Below are 21049 nucleotides of genomic sequence, written 5' to 3'. Positions count from 1 at the left end.
AGGGGAGTACCTTGTGAGTATGTATACGGGTTGAGATACCCCTAAAGTATATATGTTATTTAATTTATTCATTGCTGATAAAAAAAAAAAATCTATGATGCATGTGTCTATCAAGTTTCCAAGAATATTATATTTGAGAAGAATATTTATACATTTACGTGTTTTATTGAACAAAATATTTCTTTTTTCATCAAATATAAAGTTGTTTAATTAAATATTATAATAAAAGTAGTTAGAAAGATAAATGATTAATTTTGTCAAAAATAAAAATTAGGAAATTACATCTCAATGAATCTTATATATCAAATGATGTCTAGAATCAACATAATACTCATAAAAATTACATTCACAAGATTTATAATTAATATATTCTCATAACCATTGCACCAAACCAAAATGCATTCTTCATTAGCACAACTATAAAATGGTGATCAGTGCCACATAAGCCAACATTAAAGTTAAAAAATTCTTATTCGTGAGGAAAACTTATTTAAATTTTATACCGGTCTACCTATCAAAAGTTGGGTATCCCCTCTTCCTTTCTACAACCCTATTCAAAACCTTTGGTTTCGTTAACAGGATATGAACTGCAAACAACATGATGTGTTAATTTGCTAAAAACATTCGGTACCAATTCACACTTTTGAACTTCGTCAATCAAATATATTTTAGTTGAAGGAAAGGCACCATATGAAGCCATCATCATCGGTCGTACTACACTTATTTATCTTGGAGCTATTATCTCTATGATGCATGTGTCTATCAAGTTTCTTACTCCTGCCCGATGATACCATCATCATCGTAAAAACGAATTCAACATGTAATGATGATTAAAATTATAGCATATATGATGAATAGAATTATAGGAATGCAAATGATTAAAATTATAGAGATGTAACATATCTTATGCTTTAAGAATAATTTAATGTTATTCAATTTTGATAGTTTGTTGCTTGACATGCTTTTTCGATTAGATTGCTTGTTTTTCTTATTTATTGTTATTTATTGTATTTTTTTTACTTTGTTTTTACAATAATTTAAATATTATGCAAAATATTATTGTTTCTTCTAATTTTTACTTTTATTTATTATTTATTATTGAATCTAATTTTTAATTTATTACATGTGTACTTGCAGAAATAATATTGCATTGCGTAATTTATTTAATTTATTAATATTATAATAAATAGAGTATTATAATTTTTAATTATTGTCATTTTTTATAAAATATCCGTGCTAGGTACAACCTAGTATATTATATTTGAGAAGAATAGTTATACATTTACGTGTTTTATTCAATAAAATATTCCTTTTTTCATCAAATATAAAGTTGTGTAATTAAATATTATAATAAAAGTAGTTAGAAAATAAATGATTAATTTTGTGAAATTAAAAATATGGAAACTACATATTAATGAATCTTATATATTAAATGATATCTAGAATCAACATAATACCCTTAAAAATTGCATTTAAAAGATTTATAATTAATATATTCTCATAAAAATTGCACCAAACCAAAATGCATTCTTCATTAGCAAAACTATAAAATGGTGATCAGTGCCAAATTAGCCAACATTAAAGTTAAAAAAATTCTTATTCGTGAGGAAAACTTTTTTAACATTTTATACAGGTCTATCTTTCAAAAAGTGGTTATCCCCTCTACCTCTCTACGACCCTATTCAAAATCTTTGGTTTCGTTAACAGGATATGAACTGCAAACAAGAGGATGTGTTAATTTGCTAACAACATTCGGTACCAATTCACACTTTCGAACTTTGTAAATTAAGTATATTTTAGTTGAAGGAAACGCACCATATGAAACCATCATCGTTCGTACTACACTTATTGATCTTGGAGCAATTATCTCTTTGATGCATGTGTCTATCAAGTTTCTTACTCGTGCCCGATGATACCATCATAATAGTAGAAGCGAATTCAACATGTCATGATGATTATAATTATAGCATATATGATGTTTAGAATTATATAAATGCAAATGATTAGAATTATAGAGATGTAGCATATCTTATGCTTTAAGAATAATTTAATGTTATTCAATTTTGATAGTTTGTTACTTGACATGCTTTTTCATTGCTTGTTTTTCTTATTTATTGTATTTTTTTTTACTTTGGTTTTACAATAATTTAAATATTATGTAAAATATTATTGTTTCTTCTAATTTTTACTTTTATTTAATATTTATTGTTGAATCTAATTTTTAATTTATTACATGTGTACTTGCAGAAATAATATTGTATTGCGTAATTTATTTAATTTATTAAAATTATAATAAATATAGTATTATAATTTTTAATTATTGTCATTTTTTATAAAATATCCGTGCTGGGTACAACCTAGTATATTATATTTGAGAAGAATAGTTATACATTTACGTGTTTTATTGAATAAAATATTTCTTTTTTCATCAAATATAAAGTTGTTTAATTAAATATTATAATAAAAGTTGTTAGAAAGATAAATTATTAATTTTGTGAAAATAAAAATTAGGAAACTACATCTCAATGAATTTTATATATTAAATGATGTCTAGAATCAACATAATATTCAAAAAAATTGCATTCAAAAGATTTATAATTAATATCTTCTCATAACAATTGCAGCAAACCAAAATGCATTCTTCCTTAGCACAACTATAAAATGGTGATCAGTCCCACATTATCTAACATTAAAGTTAAAAAAATTCTTGATCGTGAGGAAAACTTATTTAACATTTTATATCGGTCTATCTTTCAAAAGTTGGGTATCCCCTTTTCCTTTCTATAGTCCTATTCAAAACCTTTGCTTTCGTTAACAAGATATGGACTGCAAACAAGAGGATGTGTTAATTTACTAACAACATTCGGTACCAATTCACACTTTCGAACTTTGTCAATCAAGTATATTTTAGTTGAAGGAAACGCACCATATGAAGCCATCACCGGTCGTACTACACTTATTGATCTTGGAGCAATTATCTCTTTGATGCATGTGTCTATCAAGTTTCTTACTCGTGCCCGATGATACCATCATAATAGTAGAAGCGAATTCAACATGTCATGATGATTATAATTATAGCATATATGATGTTTAGAATTATATAAATGCAAATGATTAGAATTATAGAGATGTAGCATATCTTATGCTTTAAGAATAATTTAATGTTATTCAATTTTGATAGTTTGTTACTTGACATGCTTTTTCATTGCTTGTTTTTCTTATTTATTGTATTTTTTTTTTACTTTGGTTTTACAATAATTTAAATATTATGTAAAATATTATTGTTTCTTCTAATTTTTACTTTTATTTAATATTTATTGTTGAATCTAATTTTTAATTTATTACATGTGTACTTGCAGAAATAATATTGTATTGCGTAATTTATTTAATTTATTAAAATTATAATAAATATAGTATTATAATTTTTAATTATTGTCATTTTTTATAAAATATCCGTGCTGGGTACAACCTAGTATATTATATTTGAGAAGAATAGTTATACATTTACGTGTTTTATTGAATAAAATATTTCTTTTTTCATCAAATATAAAGTTGTTTAATTAAATATTATAATAAAAGTTGTTAGAAAGATAAATTATTAATTTTGTGAAAATAAAAATTAGGAAACTACATCTCAATGAATTTTATATATTAAATGATGTCTAGAATCAACATAATATTCAAAAAAATTGCATTCAAAAGATTTATAATTAATATCTTCTCATAACAATTGCAGCAAACCAAAATGCATTCTTCCTTAGCACAACTATAAAATGGTGATCAGTCCCACATTATCTAACATTAAAGTTAAAAAAATTCTTGATCGTGAGGAAAACTTATTTAACATTTTATATCGGTCTATCTTTCAAAAGTTGGGTATCCCCTTTTCCTTTCTATAGTCCTATTCAAAACCTTTGCTTTCGTTAACAAGATATGGACTGCAAACAAGAGGATGTGTTAATTTACTAACAACATTCGGTACCAATTCACACTTTCGAACTTTGTCAATCAAGTATATTTTAGTTGAAGGAAACGCACCATATGAAGCCATCACCGGTCGTACTACACTTATTGATCTTGGAGCAATTATCTCTTTGATGCATGTGTCTATCAAGTTTCTTACTCGTGCCCGATGATACCATCATAATAGTAGAAGCGAATTCAACATGTCATGATGATTATAATTATAGCATATATGATGTTTAGAATTATATAAATGCAAATGATTAGAATTATAGAGATGTAGCATATCTTATGCTTTAAGAATAATTTAATGTTATTCAATTTTGATAGTTTGTTACTTGACATGCTTTTTCATTGCTTGTTTTTCTTATTTATTGTATTTTTTTTTACTTTGGTTTTACAATAATTTAAATATTATGTAAAATATTATTGTTTCTTCTAATTTTTACTTTTATTTAATATTTATTGTTGAATCTAATTTTTAATTTATTACATGTGTACTTGCAGAAATAATATTGTATTGCGTAATTTATTTAATTTATTAAAATTATAATAAATATAGTATTATAATTTTTAATTATTGTCATTTTTTATAAAATATCCGTGCTGGGTACAACCTAGTATATTATATTTGAGAGGAATAGTTATACATTGACGTGTTTTATTGAATAAAATATTTCTTTTTTCATCAAATATAAAGTTGTTTAATTAAATATTATAATAAAAGTAGTTAGAAAGATAAATTATTAATTTTGTGAAAATAAAAATTAGGAAACTGCATCTGAATGAATCTTATATATTAAATGATGTCTAGAATCAACATAATACTCGTAAAAATTGCCTTCAAAAGATTTATAATTAATATCTTCTCACAACAATTGCACCAAATCAAAATGCATTCTTCATTAGCACAACTATAAAATGGTGATCAGTCCCATATTATCTAACATTAAAGTTAAAAAAGTTCTTGATCGTGAGGAAAACTTATTTAACCTTTTATACCGGTCTACCTCTCAAAACTTGGCTATCCCCTCTTCCTTTCTCCAGCCCTATTCAAATCCTTTGGTTTCGTTAATAGGATATGAACAACAAAGGATGTGTTAATTTGCTAACAACATTTGGTACCAATTCACAATTTCCAACTTTGTCAATCAAGTATATTTTAGTTGAAGGAAACGCACCATATGAAGCGTCATCGGTAGTACTACACTTATTGATCTTGGAGCTATTATATCTATGATGCATGTGTCTATCAAGTTTCCTATTCCTGTCTGATGATGCCATCATAATTAGTAAAAGCGAATTCAACATCTAATGATGATTAAAATTATAGCATATATGATGATTAGTATTATAAGAATGCAAATGATTAGAATTATAGGATGTAGCATATCTTATGCTTTAAGAATAATTTAATGTTATTCAATTTTGATCGTTTGTTACTTGACATGCGTTGCCAATTAAATTACTTGTTTTTCTTAATTATTGTATATTTTTTTTTACTTTGTTTCTACAATAATTTAAATATTATGTAAAATATTATTGTTTCTTCTAATTTTTACTTTTATTTATTAGTTATGGTTGTACCTAATTTTAATTTATTACATGTGTATTTACAGAAATAATATTGCATTGCGTAATTTATTTAATTTATTAATATTATAATAAATATAGTATTATAATTTTTAATTATTGTAATTTTTTTATAAAATATCCGTGCTGGGTACAGGTCTAGTATATTATATTTGAAAAGAATAGTTATACATTTACGTGTTTTATTGAATAAAATATTTCTTTTTTCATTAAATATAAAGTTGTTTAATTAAATATTATAATAAAAGTAGTTAAAAAGATAAATGATTAATTTTGTGAAAATAAAATTTAGGAAACTACATCTCTATAAATCTTATATATTAAATGATATATAGAATCAACATAATACTCATAAAAATTGCATTTATAACTTTTATAATTAATATATTTTCATAACAATTGCACCAAACCAAAATCATTCTTCATTACCACAACTATAAAATGGTGATGAGTGACACAGTAGCCAACATTAAAGTTAAAAAAATTCTTATTTAACATTTTATACTGGTTTATCTTTCAAAAGCTGGGTATCCCTCTTCTTTTCTAAAGTCCTATTCAAAACTTTTGGTTTGGTTATCAGGAAATGATCTGCAAACAAGAGGATGTGTTAATTTGCTAACAACATTCGGTACCAATTCACACTTTTGAACTTTGTCAGTCAAGTATATTTTAGTTGGAGGAAATGCACCATATGAAGCCATCATCGGTCCTACTATAGTTATTGATCTTGGAGCTATTATGTCTATGATGCATGTGTCTATTATGTTTCCTACTCCTACCCAATGATACCATGTAAGAGTAAAAGCGAATTCAATATGTGATGATGATTAGAATTATAGCATATATGATGATTAGAATTATAAGAATGCAAATGATTATAATTATAGGGATGTAGCATATCTTATGCTTTAAGAATAATTTAATTTGTGATTTCACCCTTAGTGAGTAATTAACTTTAGATATATTTAAATTTTTTACAGGTGTATGTTTTACCTGAAAAAATAATTTAGTCTAATCTATTTTGTAAGCTACAGCTTTTATATTACATTTTAAAAATTAATTTATGATTATTTATATTAAATGGTTTTAAATTTGAAGTAGTCAATCACTTAAAATGAAAAATAAAAAATTATTAGTTTAATCAGAATCTTTAATTTTTTTAGAGCAAATTCTTTTTTAATAGAAAAAAAATTGTACTATCAAACAAGAAGAGTTATAAACAGAGAACTCTTAGACTCAACTCATAAACTTAAGAATTTAAAATATTTTAATAATATAATTACTTAAATTAGTAAAAAAAATAAATCAACAATAATTACATAATTATATTTAGTATTAATTAGGATGATATATCTCAAATAAAGAAGTTTCTATAAATAAAATTTGCACAAAATTTTCCCAACTAAAAAAAAACCATAACACTGCAAAGAAAAAAAAAATCTGCACCTCAATTAAATAAAAAAAATTCAATTTAGTCATTAAATTAAATAATGTTGATATTTCGTCTTTATTATCTTTGCTGTCACTGAATTTATTTTTTCTTTATCAGCATCGTTGTCACTGAATTAGAATATATATTTTATAGTATGTAATTTAAAAAATCTACTATTCAATAAAGTCAGGTTGCTTCGTTGAAGAAAAAAAAGACATTGATACGTATACAGTAAATACATACACTTTATAATTTTAATTATTTTTGTTTTATTTTTTAATTTAAAATATTAATATATTATTGTAATGAAGTGTTAGGTAAATAGTTTTTAATGTTTCTGATGTCAAAAGAATCTCTATTGAAAAGAATTAGGGATTGAAATATGTAGTGATACATTGACATTCATTGTGAATTCACCCACATAAAAAGTTACATTTATCAGATTACTTTTTGTCACATCAGCTTCATCTATTATAAATAACAAAAATGATATTTTCTAAATTGATGCTCCATCTCCCACTTACAATAAATATTAATATTTTAATCATTTATAAAAATTTATAATTTTTTTAATTTTAAAAATTATTTTAATATTTTATATTTTACTTATATTTTTATTAAGGATATTTTTTATTACAAATATTAATATTTTGTTATGAATGTAAGGTGAAGTTGGGTGTAAAAATATCATAACCCTATAAGTTGGGTGTAACAACCATATTTGAATTTTCTTGGAACAACAGGTTGATTATGAGAAAAAAATCAATTGAAATTTTGCAACAAGATGATCTGCCAAAAAAAAATGGAGATTATGAATTTGGATGGAGAGACCAACTTGAAGATGAACTTTTTGAAGTGCTCTAGTGTTGGTACTGCATATGGTGTGCACTCTAGTGAGGTTGAACTTGCTGCAGCAAACCCAAATGGCTTCTGATATTGGGGATCAAGTTGTAAGGCTTTATAAAGAAGTGTCAATGAAGGTCAACTTGTTATTTTTCGGCCATTCTTGTACTGGTACTATGTTGTGATGGGTCCGTAGAAAGTATGGGTCATGTTCATGATGGAGATTTGGACTAGTATGCTTGCAATATGGAATTGAAACTATCCAAGAAAGTTGTTCCCAAATCCTATCCTACAAATGTCAAAAAGAAGTATTCCTTGCAGTGTCGATGTTGTTGGCATTGTTGGTACCTTCAGTTTTCAATTTTTGAACTTGATAAAGCAATACCTTGATGTCTTCCTTGAAGGAGAACTACTGCATTGAGAAGAGAAAGGGAGAGAAATTGTGGTTTCTTTGTTGTTAAAGTCACAATCTTCATGTAATATCTAGAACACCACATGGTCATTGACTCTAGTTTATGGTACATATATTGTATACAAATATTTTAATTTGTAAATAACTCAAATATGTATACCCAAGTTAACGACATTCATAATTTCAAATACAATCGGATCTCGTTTCTTCTAAAGTCTTTGTAGTGGGAAATTATCATCGATTGCTTTTTATCGTAGAAGATTTTTTTTTCATTTTTAAAAGGAAAAAATGTTAAACTAATTATCAGAAAACAAACCTCTTAAGATGCTCAAGAAGGTCTTCAACAAATTCTTCTTCCCAATAACTTACATCAGTATATTGCATACTCTAAAACAAAACTGAAACAAAACCAAAGCCAATAAATTGTCAACTTCTTTTGTTCCTTGAAAAAAAAAGGCAACCTTGGAGAGATTTTCACATAACATACCGTAAACACCAAAGCTTCTAGAGATTTTCCCAATCAACGATCCATAACCACTGCAGAAAACCCTGAACATCCACAACCAATTAACAACAAAAAGGACAACTCTAATTTTCACTCAACAAAAGATAAAAATCAAAAGAGAGAGAAAAGAAACCACATGAACATCAACATGAAAAAAGAGCATGTGCCAATACGACCGTAAGTTCTTTGATTGAACTAACTAAAATAGTAAGAAATGACAAAGTCAAATGGAAAAGTGATCCGTAAATCAAATAAAATTTTTCCCATTATATCAAATGGAGAGCTGCCCCTTCGCGCTTTCCTTCGCTTATTCAAACTGTGGAAAATGAAAAAGATGTTTGATGGGTTTATAAAGCCTTTAGTTTAGTTTTTAATTTAAATATTTTAAAAAATTTAAAATTCAAAAATTTTGAAAATTTTAAAATATGAAATTTTAAAATTTTAAAATTTTAAAATTTGAAGTGTTTCGAAAAGGTTTTAGGGTTTGAAAATTTGAAAAATTAAAAAATTTTAAGTGTTTCAAAAAAGTTTTAAGGTTTGAAAATTTAAAATTTAAAATTTTTGAAAAAATAGAAAATGACGCAATGTCCATTATAATGAAATAAAATCAAATATTGATATAAAGATAAAATAGGCAGAAAAAAAATTAAAGAAAGTGAAAGAGAAAAATATTTTGAAAAGTTAAAAATTTAAAATTTTAAAATTTTAAAATTTTAAAAGTTGAAAATTTAAAAATGTTGTAAATTTCAAATTTTGATAATTTAAAAATTCAAAATTTGAAGTGTTTCGAAAAGCCAAGTTTAAAAATTAGAGAAATTTTAAAATTTTGTAAATTTGAAAAATTTAAAATATAAATTATTTGAAAATATTAAAATTTGAAAATTTAAAATTTTTGAAAAAAATAGAAAATCGCGCAATGTACATAATAATTTTAAATAGGAAAAAAGTCTTTATTATCTTCGCTGTCACTGAATTTATTTTTTCTTTATCAGCATCATTGTCATTCAATTAGAATATATATTTATAGTATGTAATTTAAAAAATATACTATTCAATAAAGTCTGGTTGCTTCGTTGAAAAAAAACATTGATACACATATTCAGTAAATACATACACTGTACAATTTAAAATATTAATATATTATTGTAAGGAATTATTAGGTAAATTATTTTAATGTTTATGTTCTCGAACGAAGTTGAAATCAAGAGAACTATTTGAACTACTATTTTAGTAGGTCGACTTGTACTTTCTTTCCTTTTCTTGGTTGAACTCTCATCCTCTCATTCTTCCACTCCTCCTCCTTGCTCGCTCCAGACTCAAATGGTACCTGCAAAATGTATTCCGACGCTCAAGTTAACTCTCAGCATTCAACACTCAATGTTTAAGATTAGATGATTGTGTGCCTGATATTTTGGAATTTGTGCTCATTTATATGATTAGTGTGGAGCCATTATCGTTAATGGGCTTAATAAAAGAAGATTAATAAATGCGGAGGTGTAGACTTGAATCTGAATCGAGTACCGAGTCAGTACCGAGTTAGTCTTATCTGGACAATACTGCGCTTCTGGTGTCAAAATCTTTATTCAAAAGAAAAAAGGATTAAAGAATCTTTATTCAAAAGAAAAAAGAATTAAAAATAAGGTAGTGATACATTGATCACCTACATAAAAATTGACGCGTTTATTGTTAATTAAAGAAAATTTATTTATTACGTTTTTACTTTCTTATTGTTATGACTATGCATGAAAGAGAGAAGTAATGTATAGAGAAGAATAAAGATTGTATCATCGCAGAAATAAATTGTGTGCAAAGAAAAACAAAATTTGCCTCCAACATCTTCTTATAATAATTTTCAGTAGTGTTTTGATTTTTTTTTTGGGTTTGAAACAAAATTTACATTTATGTATGTCATTTACATATTTACTATTTGTATATTTCAATAATACTTTATTTCAATTCTTTAATATTTTATTGAGTTAATCTTTATGTTTGATATTTTTGGGAGTGATGAAAATACTTTATATTCTCGGGGTTGAAACTAAGATAATGATTTGGGTTACTCCTTCGCTTAGTAGATAGTAACTAATAGATATACATGTCATTAATATTCTAAAATTAATAATATTAATATAATATAAATAATATTATTAGTATTATATGAATAATATTATTATTAATAATATTAATAGTATTAGTAATATTAATAGTATTAATAATATGACTAAAATTAGTAATAATAATATTAATAGTATTAATAATATTATTATAATAATTAATAATGTTATTAATTTGAATAAAAATAAAATTAATAGAATTAATAATATGAATGATATTATATCTATGAATAATATTAATAATATTTATATTATTAATTATTTAATATTGATAGTCATACTAATAAGTATAATAATAATAATTATATGATGATAATAAAATTTGATAGATATAATGGTTAAAACTTCTTTATTAAAAAAATTATATTATTTAATTTGGATCGCTCGTTGGTTGACATGCTTTGTTAATTAAATAATATAATAAACTTTAAAGTAAAAATAGCACATACACTTATAATCATATAACTATATATTTTTTTATTTTATTTATTACTTTGTTTCTACAGTAATTTAAATATTAAGTAAAATATTATTGTTTCTTTTAATTTTTATTTTTATTTGTTGTATATAATTTTTAATTTATAACATGTGTACTTGAAAAATAATATTGCATTGCGTAATTTATTTAATTTATTAATATTATAATAAATATAATTTTTAATTATTGTAATTTTTTTTTATAAAATTTACGTGCAAGGTACATGCCTATTATATTATTTTTTGAGAAAAATAGTTATAATTTACATGTTTTATTGAATAAAATATTTCTTTTTTTAATTAAATATAAAGTTGTTTAATTAAATATTACAATAAAATTAGTTACAAAAATAAATGATTAATTTTTTTGAAAATAAAATTTAGGAAACTACGTCTCAATAAATCTTATATATGAAATGATGTATAGAATCAACATAATACTAATAAAAATTGTGTTCATAAGATTTATAATTAATATCTTCTCGTAACAATTTCACCAAACCAAAATGCATTCTTCATTTACTAATAATATTCACATGAATTACTTGTAATATTCACGAGTTACTTGTAATATTCACATGAGATCTTTCTATATAATTCCAACAAGGCCAGAGGCACAATTAATACTATTGTTGCAGAGGGTATTTGCTGTTACATAACTTTCCACAAGAAAGAGACATCTCTAAAGTCTAAAATGAGTTCCCTTCTTACCATTCCTACCATCACATTTACAGTTGGGTATCCCTCTTCCTTTCTCCAGCCCTATTCAAAACATTTGGTTTCGTTAACAGGATATGAACGACAAACAAGAGGATGTGTTAATTTGCTAACAATATTCGGTACCAATTCACACTTTCGAATTTTGTCAGTCGAGTATATTTTAGTTGAAGGAAACACACCATATGAAGCCATCATCGGTCGTACTACACTTACTGATCTTGGAGCTATTATCTCTATGATGCATGTATCTATCAAGTTTCCTACTCCTGCCTGATGATACCATCATAATAGTAAAAGCGAATTCAACATGTAATGGTGATTAGAATTATACCATATATGGTGATTAGAATTATAGGAATGCAAATGATTAGAATTATAGGAACCCACTATATGAAGCCATCATGGATCTTACTACACTTATTGATTTGGAGCTCTTTTGCTTAATCGATCATAACTAATATATATACATGTCATTAATATTATAGAATTAATAATATTAATATAATAATATAAATAATATTATTAGTATTATATTAATAATATGAATAATTATATTATTAGTAATATTAGTAGTATTAATAATATGACTAAAATTAGTAATAATAATATTAATAATGTTAATAATATTAGTAATATTAATAATATGACTAAAATTAGTAATAATAATATTAATGATTTTAATAATAATAATAATAATATTAATAATATTAGTAGTATTTAATAATATTTAATAATATTAATAACATTATTATAATAATTAATAATGTTATTAATTTGAATAAAAATAGTATTAATGAAATTAATAATATGAATGATATTATATATATGAATAATATTAATAATATTTATATACTATGATAACAAAATGATTGATGTAATGGTTAAAACTTTTTTAATAAGAAAATTATGTTATTTAATTTTGATCGTTGGTTGCTTGAAACATACTTTATTAATTAATTAATATAATAAACTTTAAAGTAAAAATAACATATACACATATAGTCATATAACTATATAGTCATATACCATCATTTACAGATAATGATTTTAGCACAAATGACCACATTAAAAAATGGTGATCAATGCCACATTAGCCAAGAAAGTTAAACCCATGAAAACTAATTAAGAGAAATTAAAAAAATATAAACTAGCGAGATGATTCTATAAGGTTACTTTTTCCGAGACCTTCACAAATTATATTATTCGAGATGTGTTCAAGTGATTGAGAAAGGGGGAAAATTACTCCTGTAGATAAGTTAGTGAAAAGTGATCGACAGTAACTAAAACATGTTAATCTATTTATAAAGTTTTGATGAGCCTTTTATTTAAATCAATAAAAGTTAATTTAATTGAATTATTATAAAATTTTATTAGTACTAAGTTTTATCTTTTAATTATGCGCATAATCTTGTTTATATAATTAATATGAGATAATATTGTTTTAAGTAACAAATATCATTTAATATACATATTACTTTTATTAATATAAAAAAATTTAGCTCAATAATCATTACTCATTCATTCAGTTTATTAACACAAGTAATATATATATATATATATATATATATATTAGATGGTTTTAAAGAGAAAACCGTGATGGAATTATGTGCTCTAAAATGGACAATATCTAGTATGTGAGAATATTTTTAAAGTAAAATGAACAATATCTCTTATGCGATAATTAACAATATTTTTTCAACAAATTTGATGTCAGAATATTAAGCCGTCTGTGAGAATGAAAAAGTGGTTTCATATATGAATCATTGTTCTCTTAGTATTCTTTCATTCTCATAAACAATGCCAATGTTCCAACCTTAAATTTATTGAGATAGCTCATTAGGATCAATAATCGTATTCGTGGTACTATTCGATTTGAAACTCGAAGTTTCGTCTCTAAAAGGTGCCTTGTAAATTTAAGGGAGAAAAATGTATTTAAGTATTGACTCTTAAGTAACGTGAGACTATTGGACATACTATCAATAATAAATAAATTGGATGTGAACAAAATTTTAAACAACTTCTCTACTTTGGAGCATCCACCATACACTATTAATATTTAAAAAATAATAATGTGAGGCCTTTAAGATAAAATAACCCAAGTTATCAATTCATTAAGTTAAAAAATAAAAATATTAATATAATATATTTCAAATAAATATTTTTTTTTAAATGTCAAAGTATCATCTCCCTAGTATAAATAGTTGTTTCTCCATTTATTATTTTCATAATGAATATTTATTTTTAACTTATTTAGCAGTATCATTTTAATTTAAATCTAAATTACTTAATTACCAGACACCAGTTACTAACTATTATTTGCTCCAACAATAAAAAAATATTACTTATTAAATATTGTGCAAATCTTCGTGAGAATAATAATAGTTTTAGTGGCTATTACTATTTCACCATACGCTGTAGTTGAAAAAAGAGAGTAAGAACAACTCATTAACAATGAAAACACAAACATCAATTTCACTTACTCCATGCAATTGAAGTGATGTTATATAAGTCAATTATGTGATTATAATTGTTAACTGCTTCAGTTATATTTGTAATGTCAAAGCTAAGATAGAAATTAACATTAAACAGAATATCTTGCTTGCGGAGCATGCCATCATGGATGTATATGTTGTGAAAGGCACATAAACCTGAAAGCAATTACGTTTCATATGCTGTTAAAGCCACAAAAACAGAAAAATATTTACGTGGGAATAATCTCTTGCGAATTAGGTCGATAGTTAACTTCATTGGTGTTGCCGTTGATGACATAATGCATTTTCAAACCTCCCAATCTTCTCATCACTTTGAATAATCTTATTAGTTCCCTCTCATGCTATCAATTTGTTTCTATATACCACAGGAATAACACACATTTTTAAGATGTTTGGCATTATCTTTTCAATAAGGCTTTATTGTCAAAACATAAATGGAGCTTGGGTTTATTAGAGGTAAGTCTATAGAAGGATGTTTTAGAATCAAAGTATGACTTCGGGAGGAATCTAAATTTAAATTTATCTAGTCTAAAAAAGCACAAATCTAGATGGTGGAATGACTTATGTCAAGTGTGTGATACATGGCTAGCTAACACTTGGTTTGATTCCAATGTTGTATGACAAGTGGGTTCAGGATCCAAAATCAAATTGTGGGAGGATATTTGGGCAGAAAATATTCAGCTTACTGGAAACAACTCATTGCTCAAAGACAAACCAATAAATAGGTATGGTAGATGGTCTAGAGTAGGTTGAGTGTGATAATATAGTTGGAGAAGGGACTGGTTTGACTGGGAAAAGTCGCAGCTAGTAGATTTCATGTTATACTTAACACAACAAACCTTGCACACAAAAAGGGAGGATAAATGGTTATGGAGAGACCCACACACTAATATTTTTTTTCTATTAAATTTGCGTACACAAAGTTGACAAATCTTAGTATAAGGGAAAATCAGAAACGTTTCATTCGTTGTGGAGCCTAAAGGTACTACCTTCTGCTCAATTTTTTGCATGGAGGGCTATGTTGAACAAAATTGCTACCAAGCAAAATCTAATAAGGAGGGCGGTGCAATTGAGGCATACATTGTGCGCCCTCTGAGGGAGGGAGTAGGAAACGACATCAAACCTCTTTATTTCTTGTAACATATCAAATGGTCTGGAACATGTGCAACAAATGGATTGGGGGTAAGTTTAGTAAACCACAACTCTTTGCTTAAACACTTTGATCAGTTTAATTGTCTATGTTTTAATAATGAAGGAAAAAAGTTGTGGAAAAGTTTGTGGGTATCTATCATTTGGTGTATTTGGAAACATAGGAACAAGATAGTGTTTAATCAAGCAAAGGTGAATGTAGAGGAAATCCTAGCCCTGACACATGTCTAATCCTTTGTATCAATTTGGCAATCAAATAATTTTCTTGGAACTGCTACATTAAGTGATGTCAAGTATGGAATACCACATATCTATTTTGTGTTGGCAATAATAAAGCATCTACAAGTGGATTGTTCTACATCCCTTTCTTTTGCACTCACATTTTGCCTTGTGGGGCTTTTCCTCATTGTCACAGGAGCATTACGTTGATTGCTATTTTTTTAACTGACCAAATATTTTATCTAAATGCATAATAATGTAGATGTGTTTTCCTTTTTTTGTTTGGAGGAACAATATCAATGCAATCATATGGATATTGTAAATGTCCTAAAATGGGTTAGGGGCTTTTTTATATGTTTTATGGCAGTTTTTTGAAGGATGGTTGGCTCCATTTTTGTATACAAGTTAAGCCATCTCTCAAATGTTCCAATTATTATTTATTTTATTTCTTGTCGAGTTAAAATAATCTATTTTGAATTGAATAAAAAGTAATATCAAAGTTTCCATGGATTAATGTGATTTTACTTTATTAGGTAAACAATAGGGAGGGGAAATTTCAACATATGGTCCTACAACGTATATATATTTATTAATAAAAATAATATGTGGAGCATGCATATAAATGCCATTTTTATTTATTGTCTATGTATTTTAAGTCTTTGTATACAAGTTGGTACACTTCAAGTGTCTCTATTATATTATGTATTTTTGTTGTTGGGACAAAAAAGATATAAATGTCCATCTCTATTTGTTCGAATTTCCTCCATCAATTAGTAAATTTATGATTAATATAGTATCGGAATTGAAATATTCATTCTATCTTTTCCAACATATGAAATAAATGTACTCATTTTAGATTTTCTTCTTCACACCATTAAAATGAATGTGGTTCATTTTTAATATTAATTTAATCTATTATCAAATATCTTGGGAGTTATTTGATACCTAATTAGTGTATTGTTCCAAATCGATTAAAACTTTATGATATGTTAAGTTTTATAATTGGATACAAGTTTTATGAGGTTACTTTCCTTTTCATCATACAACATCATTGTGTACTAGAGAGCATGAAGAAGTTGTTTCCTTTTAACTTTCTTAATTATATAATTTAAATGTATTTTTACTTAATATTTTATAAAAAAATAACATAATTTGGTAGTTCTATCATAGAGTTACATGATAAGTCTAATTTAGTAAGACTTTAGCCTACAAACAAGTTTTATGTCTCTAAATTCATGAATCAAACACATGTTTGAATTGGTGAAATATAAAATTTATTCTAGCTTTGCAGTTTTTCAATCTATAAATACTTGTGATACTAAATGATAGAAAAAAAATGTTTCTAATAATCTAAACATGATAAAAGATTAAAAAAAATATCATACAAATGCGACAATAAAAAGATATAATCTCTTACTACTATTATTGTAGGTACTCCTTCTAATTTCTGGATTCTTTCTCTCCACAAATGATTTTTTTATCGAAAAAAATAATAATATTTAAAAGATATCTCAATTCTTATAAAAAAAATAATCCACCTAATTCTGAAAAAAAAAAATTACATCAATTCTCCAAGATGTTAGACAGATCTACAAAAGTCCTAGAAGTTCTTAACAGATAACCTAATAAACATTTAAAGATGACGTACTTCATCTTAAAAACATCATACCAGCCTTTTCCTAGCAGCGTTGAAACAAGAAAAATTAAACTCTTTATAATAAATCATAGTCTTGTATGATAACAAAGAGAATAGACTAAAGCCCAAAATATGTCTCCAATTTATAAAACTACTCATAGTAAAATTTTGACTGTTTTGAAAAAAAGATGCAATAATCATGTATCAAATAATTCACAAGATATTTGATCTTCAACCTTTATAAATAGATCCATGGAATTTGTTACATATCCTTTATGGTGATGAGTATGGTATAAAGTTGTTGACATGAAATTATTAGGTAGGATGTATATACTATATGGGTGAGATAGGTGAAATGGTATAGCATATGCAATTAATTGGAAGTGGAATAAGCATATATAAAATATGCTTATAAAAGTATATATATGAGAAAGTGAACATTTTTGAGGAACAGAATAGAGGAATCTCTCCCATCTCCCAACTCACCCTCCATCCCTTCTTCTCATACCTCCATAACATCAGAATATACTTCATATAATCAAATTGCAATATATTTTACATTATATAGCTTTAAATATAATTCTAAATTTCTCTAATACAAAATAGGATTTGTAATTAAGAACCAAGATTATGTAATTTAAATATACTTCCATAATACATCATTCAAAATAATATTACATAATTCGAACCAGGATATTACACTATTAAAAATAAAGTTTTACATTAGGTAGGTAGCCTAAGATACTATTTCAATAATATGATATAATATGAAAAATCTAGTATGTGTTTTATATTTTTGGTTTATACAATTCGACTTGAATCTAATACATAATTGTTTTTGTCACTAAAGGTCAAAAAATGGTAGTGCGAAAGTCCGAGTCAAAAAATAAAAACTTAGTTTAGTACAAATGTTCTCCTCAATAATTATGCTCTAATGTTTCCTCTATGTTGGTTATTAATTTTGATTTTATGATTATTAATTCTGATTTTATGATAGTATTCCTATTTCATAACTTCCAGTAATTGTAATTTTATTTATATATATTATTGAAATAAATCAAAATGAATAAGATCACCTCAACAGTTTTACAATCTTGTACAATTACCTTCCATCAGTTTCTACAACTTTTTATCTTCTCTTATTTCTTTCAATTAGTTCCTTTTTTTTATCAGCAATAAAAATAAATAAATAAATAGGGACCACTTCAGGGGTGGTCCAACCCTTATACAAAAATACTTAACACCATTCTCCTATTAGAACGCCTACCAAATTAGCAAAGGGATAACCATACCAACACTAACCAATATTAATGAATCAACCTTATACAAGCCAGAGGATTTAAAACCCAACTAGAATAAGGGAAATAAGCAGAACGAGACTTTGCAAAAATCCAAGACCATACATTTACTTGCACCGAAGCGAACACTTCAGACACATATGCCACACCTCTATTGAAGATGACCGAGTTCCTATGTTTCCAGATTTCGCTTACAATGCCAACCTAAATTGTACCCCAAACTTCGTTAACCGAAACAGAAGCCTGACTCATCCTGAATTGTGAAAAATTGACTTAGGTTCCTTGTGAATTACAGACGACACACCAAGCCACTTAAAGCACAGATACCAGACACGCCAAGCAAACCTGCAAACAAAGAACAAGTGACAAGACGACTCCTCCTCCTCTCCACACAAACAACATAAGAGATTTTCTACCGCCACTCCACGCCTTACCAAGTTAACCCTAGAGGCAATCCTATTCTCCAACACCCTCCAAGCAGTGAACAAAGCAGATGGCAAGGCTTTGCACCTCCACAACTTACTATACACAGGAGAATACTCCCCTCCTCTAACCCGCCTTACCTGAACATAGGCAGAGTTGACTGAGAAAGTTTGACTCCTTCCAGACCCAACTGTCCGCCTCCCCAAAAACCAACTTCACCTCTTGCAGACTCTGAAACAGCTGTTCCACCAAAGACTTCTCCCAGTCGAAAAAGGATCTATGCTAGACCAAATTCCACACCCATTCACCATTATACCAATATCCAAGCTCAGCCATTTTTGTGTTTTTAGCTGAGCTTAGAGAGAAAAGTCTCGGAAAAACTCCCTTCAAAGTATCACAGCTCAACCAACTGTCCTCCTAGAAAGAAATCTCCTTACCATCCCCCACTTTCCACTTAAACCCGTCTTCAAAACTTCTACCCCAACCCTCTGAATCCCACACCTCCTTCAAATCTTTCCACCAGAGAAAGCCCCTTCTAGACTTACCGCCTTCTCTCAAACTTCTCCAACCACCATACTTAGAATCAAGAATCTCTTTCCACAAACCTCCTTTATCCGTACCCAGTCTCCAAATCCACTTTCCTAATAAAGCCAAGTTAAATTTCCTAAGATCAATGATTCCAAGACCTCCAGAATCCCGAGGCTCACACACCTTATCCCAAGAAGCCCAAGCGATCTTCCTTCCAACAGAGCCCCACCCCCAAAGGAAATTCCTTTGGATCCGAACTAACTTGTCTGCCACCACAGAAGGTAGTTTAAATAAAGACATAAAAAATAACGGGATTGAAGAGAGAACAGACTTGATCAAACAAATCCTCCCTGCCATTGATAGACACCTGCCTTTCCACCTAGACAGTTTATTCTGAACTTTCTCTAACACCCCATTCCAACAAGCACTGCGCTTATGACACCCTCCTACCGGTAGCCCCAAGTAAACAAATGGAGTTACCATCGCATTACAATTGAGAATAGCCGCAAAGCGTTGAAGCGAACTCGAATCCATCCCCAACCCGCCCAATCTGCTTTTTAAGAAATTCACCTTAAGCCCAGCAGCAAGCTCAAAACAAAGCAAAATCGCCTTAATATTGAAGATACTTTTGGTATTAGCTTCACAGAAGAATAAAGTATCATCAGCATATTGCAACATATTCACCTTTACTTTAGCTCTTCCAACCTCCAAACTATTTCTTCTCTTCTGCCATCCTAGAAACACCAGCCAACCCTTCTGCAACTAAAAGGAAGAGAAACGGAGCTAGTGGATCACCTTGGCAAAGACCCTTCCTAGGAGTAAATTCCCTAGTAGGACTACCATTCACCAACACAGAAACTGAAGCATATTCTAAGCAACATTTTATCCACTGAATCCATTTAGCACAGAAACCCAACTGATCAAGCATATAATAAATGAATTCCCAACTAACCGAGTCATACGCCTTCTCATAGTCGACTTTGAAAAACACACAACTCTTCCTCTTTCTTTTATATTCCTCCAGCACCTCATTAGCTACTAACACACTGTCCAGCAAACCCCTACCTTCAAGAAAAGCTGACTGTCTCAAATCAATAACTTTACTAATTACCCTTTTCAAGCATAGAGACAACACTTTTGAAATAATTTTATACAAGCATCCAACTAACGAAATAGGTCTGAACTCGCCGAGTTGTTAGGGGTTTTCTACTTTCGGGACGAGACAGAGGAATGAAACATTTGAAC

This window comes from Phaseolus vulgaris, chromosome 7 (genome assembly GCF_051622355.1).
Source record: "Phaseolus vulgaris cultivar YP4 chromosome 7, ASM5162235v1, whole genome shotgun sequence".
Lineage (NCBI taxonomy): Eukaryota > Viridiplantae > Streptophyta > Magnoliopsida > Fabales > Fabaceae > Phaseolus > Phaseolus vulgaris.
The sequence above is the reverse complement of the archived record's forward strand: the minus strand, read 5'-3'. Positions refer to the sequence as shown.